Source organism: Crocodylus porosus, unplaced genomic scaffold (genome assembly GCF_001723895.1).
Source record: "Crocodylus porosus isolate Cpor-Errol unplaced genomic scaffold, CroPor_comp1, whole genome shotgun sequence".
Taxonomy (NCBI): domain Eukaryota; kingdom Metazoa; phylum Chordata; order Crocodylia; family Crocodylidae; genus Crocodylus; species Crocodylus porosus.
This window is the reverse complement of record NW_017728938.1, coordinates 751,371-756,568: the sequence shown is the minus strand read 5'-3', so window position 1 is coordinate 756,568 and position 5,198 is coordinate 751,371. Positions and strand designations below refer to the sequence as shown.

Genomic DNA, 5,198 nt, shown 5'->3' with positions numbered 1-5,198 from the left:
GCCTGTCTATGATCCAGTTGGGAGATTTGTCCTGATCTGAGTTCAGGAATAGAGGCAAAGAAGTCATTGAAGATCTCAGCTTTGTCCCCCCTCTCTGTCACCGATTCTCCTAGTTTGTCTTGTAGGGGACCTATGTTACCCTGTACCTTCTTTTTGCTCCCTACATACCTGAAGAAGGACTTTTTGTTGTCTGTAATTTTTTTTGCCTGCCTAAATTCCATTTCTGCTTTGGCCTTTCTGCCTCCCTGCAAATGTGGGCCAAGTAGGTGTACTCTGCCTTGGTAGCTACCCCTTGCTTCCACAGCCTATATACCTCTTTTTGCCCCTAGGCTTTCCTGGATTTTCCTGTTCAATCCCTTTCCTGTGCAGTGGGATTTCTTCCTGCTCCCTTTAGAAATGACCACCCTTCCTGGACTTCCATCTCACCAATGCTCCTGTTCTTTGCTGCCTCACTAACTAATCTCCTGAGGACACTGAAGTTAGACTTTCTGAAGTCTAGCACTTCTGCCCTACTGGTTATGTTTTCCACCCTATGCCAGAAAGTAATTCAATCAATTGATGGTCACTGTTCCCTAGGTTACCTTGTGTCTTGAGATCTCCCACCAGGTCATCCCCTGTAACCATCACCAAGTCCAGTAAGGTGTTTCCTGTATTGGAATCATATACCTCCTGTGTTAGGTGAAGGTCCTGTATGCAAGTTAAGAACCTACATGAATGGTAGGATCTAGCTGACTGCTTCTCCTATTAGATGTCAGGATAGTTTAGGTCACCCATGACAACCATGTCCCTTGACCACATGGCCTTTGAGAACTGTCTTGAGAATTCCAGGTTCAGCTCATCCTCTTGATTCATAGATAGATGTTTCAGTCAGAAGGGACCTCAGTAGGTCATTGGGTCTGACCCTCAGCCTGCATGGTGATGTCTGTGGCTGTGGCTTCCTCTACTCCAGTGCTGCCAGGGCCTTCTGTCTGTTCCCCAGTTGCACTGGGAAAGCTGTCTCAGCTCTAGAGGAAACCATCTTCCATTCATCTGCATCGGGTCCCTCCTGTGTTGTCTCTCCATCAGATGTCGGAACCTGCAAAGAATGAAAATACCTATCAGTCTCATCCTCTGCAGCCCTGATCCCCTGCAGCCTGCTAACCTCTGCCTGGAGTTCTCTCACTTGCCCTTCCAGGGCCTCAAGCAGGACACATATGAGACAGGTGAGGGGACCCCTGCTGCCACTAGGCCCCAGAGGTCCTGTCAGGCAACCCCTGCAGACAGGGGCCCAGGGCACCACCGACCCATCCAAGGGCCTCATGTGGGTGGAGGCCTCAGAGGAGCCCTGGGTGGGAGGTAACACCGGAGCAGTGTCTCTGGCTGCACACCACATTGAAAGACTCCTCCTTTTCCATTCACCTGAAGTCTCTGTCTGATGCTACCACCCCTTAGAATTCAGGCCCCTTCTGTGCAAACTCCGGTGCTCCTCTAAAGAGCACACCTGTTTGCTTGGCCTGTCCATACAGCTCAGGAGCTCAGCTCCTTCCTAGCTTGGCTATATGGGGGTGGGAGGATGGAAAAACCCTACCCAATTCCCTACAGGCAGCAGGGGCATCAATGGAGCCCTAGAGGGGGTAACATCTGAGGCCAGCTGAAAAGCTGGGCATGCTCAGCAGAAGTGTTCCACCTTCTTGGGTATGCTGGGCCAATATACCTGCTGCATTAAATGGGACTCCATCTTATCTCTACCCAAATACCCCCCCCTCCCCACCAGCATGAGTATATGAGCAATGTGCAATAAAGCTTCTCTATACTTCTGGGGCGCCAGCACCTGTGCATCTCTGTTCCAATGAAGCATATCTTGTCTTAGCTCAAAGTGCTGGTAAGTCGCCATCAGTTCTGTGCACAGTGCCTCCCTGTCTTGCTTCACTATCCCCATCTTATAAACATGGCAAAAAGTGGTTTCTCTGGCTTGTTCTTCCCAGAAGTGACCCTCTCCATTAACCTCTCCTGTTGCTGCTTTTCCTTTATTCCAGAGGCTGGTTCATCCCCAGTCAGGCCCTCTTTCTGGGCCTCCTGGGTTGTCTTCTTCCATATATGCACAGCCCTGTGCCCCAGGGCTTGATCTATCACCTCGTGAAAGTGAGGCCAGTCCTGCCTCCAAAACATGGGGCACAGCAGCCTCTGTGCTAAACCCACTGCTACTTTTTCCATTTTGCCCATTACAGTCAACATTACCCACTTTGGGGTGGGGGGGCATATGTGTAAGTTGCCCTGTGCATGCATACCATGCTGACCATGGTATCTTCTTTACCCGTCTGTGGAGGCTGTGGCAGAATGCCATCTCTATCTCTCCCCAAACTCTGTATTCAGGTGGATGATCAATGTGATAATTTGGTTACCATGGTCACTGCAGAGGGCAAACACCCCTGGCCCCATCAGCTTCAGGTAACCCTGAGTTGTAACCTGAGCTGGATACATTCCTGAGTGAGGGGGAAACCTGCTCCCTCTGCCTACATGACTGGTCTCGCACACTTGGGTGGGGGCTTAAACTCCCTATTATTCTAAGCAACGTCATGACTGAGAAGGGGCTAGAGACGCTGCTAATCTACCTGGCAACCAGTGATGCATTTCAAATTGGTTGGCTGGCAGCCAGCAACTGCTGGCCTTTGTTGAATTATGTAAATGAGATCATATGGTCTATATAAGTTAAGGACTGCCCAGGAAGCGGGGCAGCAGCCATGATGAAAACTCTCAGAGAACCTGGACCATCTAAAACGCTCTCTCTTTCTCGAAACTCATATTCAGTGATTTGCTTGCCTCCAGAGGGAATCTCCACCTGCTTCTGGATGATACTTGTGAGTAAGCCACTTGAGATCTAACTAGATATATAGCTTGCAGTAACTCAGATACATGATCAAAGGCTACCATGCCACTGTTTGCTCTAATGTATTTCCCTGACACTGCTCTACCCTGTACCCTATTCCAAACCTACTCCTTGTAACCAATAAAGTTCTCCTCTGTACCTAGCATGGAAGACTTATTGGGAGAGGGTCTAGATTATGCCTTGGGGGTCCCCTTGGTTCAGCTAACTAAGGGAGACATTGTAATTCAGACTGAGGAAAGCACCCCAGGTTCTTGCAGTGGGTCAATTACCCCTCAAGGACTACTAGGCCTGTGTTTCCCAGGGAGCACAGGGCCAAGATCAGTCCAGAACCTGGGTGGTGGTGGTATTACCCCAAGGCTTGCGGATGTGCTCCAGGAAGGGGGTCAGTCGGGTGTAGTGAGGTGGGTGGCTAAACGCAAGAGCCCCCCCTACTGGCCTGCCACAGGCAATTCATCCGTTATTGTAGCCTGTGCACACCCAGAATCCACCACAGGAAGTATTATTAGGGCTCCTATTTTAGCATCAACCATTGGTCTTGGTACTCTGGTTGGTCCCATTTGCCACCCAAAGCTGCAATCCATTCTTTCTTCATATGGACTCTTTGGGGATTTTTCACCCTGGTTGTGGTGTAGTCCTTTCCAGGGGCATCCTTCCTGCATTTTCCATGGACAGTTACAGGCCATATGCCCAAGGCCTCTGCATCAATAGCACACAATTTCTCAGGTCCCCAAGCCTCTAAACAGATGGAACTGGCTTAGAGGCATTTCCAGTTTTCTGGATGCCAGGTCCTGTCTCTTAGTCTCCCAATAAGCCTCCCCTTCAGTGCCCATAAAGCCTCAGTGAGATGGAGAGTCTCTTCCACCATCTGAGGCTGCTGCTTCCAGATCCACTTTTGTATGACCTCCAAATCGGGAAGGAATTGCTTTAGTGGGGTGTAGGTTTAACACCTCCGGCACGGTCTTCCCCTCTGGTTGAACCCATCTCTCAATTAAGTCCCTCAGTATCCTTGGCCATTTGTCTTCCCGTTGCTTCTTGACACACAACCGTTGTGATAATATTCTGGTGCACTCTCAAGTTGGTACAGTATGGCATTCTTTACTTCTTGATAGTCATTCACCTAGGCTCTGGACAGGTCCCTATAAGCTGCCTGAGCTGGGCCTAACTGACTGGCCTACCGGTTTTAGTCCCAACCAGCAGCCAGTGTGACTCTCTTGAAGGCCTCTTAAGTATGCTTCAACATCATTGTCTGCTATCATCTATGGTACTCTGACCCTTTCAGTGGCCCAGGTCACCATGGCTTGTTGTGCCTTTTTTTTTCCCCCTCCACTCAGCTCCCATTGTCTATTCAGTAGTATGATGTGGGCCTCAGCCTGCTGGGACCGTACGCTCACCAGCTCCTCCGTTTGTTTGCTGTCCATAAAACAACTGTATCACTAGTCCACAGGCTTGTTGCCAGTTCTGGGGGTTCCCCCCTGTTCCTGTTGGTGGGTTTATGTACGTCTCATTAAATGGCTCTCTTTCCCAAGATCGGCTTCATTCTAAGTTTCCCAGCCAATGCACCACTGTAAGCGGGTGTGTCCAGGGATGTCTCGGTGGCTCACGCCTCCACTTCTAGATCACTTCCCACTCACCTGCCATACTTCCACATTTTCAATAGTTAATAGAAGAAAAGGAGATATGAGGAGTTATCCAAAATCAGCAGTATGATGCAAAGACAGAGATTTTCTTCACAGGGTTCCTCCTCCCCTACACCCTGCATCTTGCCACTCTCAGCTGGATGTTGGTTAAGGTCTTATCACATCTACCTGTACTCTGCGTCCTCAGGCCTGCCCTCTTGGGTTCCTAAGTTTACTTATTATTAGTAGCTGCAGCTGGAGTACTGTGGCTAGTTTTGGACCCCAGAAATCAAAAATGATGTGGAGAAGCTTGAGGGAGTCCAGAGAAGAGCCACGCACATGATCAGATGTCAGGAAAACAGACCTTACAATGACAGGCTGAGAGCTATGAGGCTCTTTAGCCTGGAACAGCGCAGGGTTAGGGGTGATCTGATGGCTACCTATCAGTTTAACAGGGGTGACCACCAAGATCTGGGGGAATGTTTGTTCACCAGAGCGCCCCAGGGGATGACGAGGTCAAATGGTTATAAACTACTGCAAGACCGTTTCAGGCTGGACATAAGGAAGAATTTCTTTACTGTCCAAGCCCCTGGGGTCTGGAATAACCTGCCATTGGAGGTTTTTCAAGCACCTACATTGAACACCTTCAAGAGTAAATTGGATGCTTATCTTGCTGGGATCCTATGACCCCAGCTGACTTCCTGCCCTTTGGGCAG

At 49.6% G+C, this 5,198-nt stretch overlaps 1 protein-coding gene across 7 annotated transcripts in view; it reads left to right on the top strand.

Annotated features, from left to right (window-relative positions):
• Positions 1-5,198, top strand: part of NEK4 (NIMA related kinase 4) — a 52,711-nt gene that overhangs the window by 32,396 nt on the left and 15,117 nt on the right. The gene's annotated exons all lie outside the window — the stretch shown is intronic.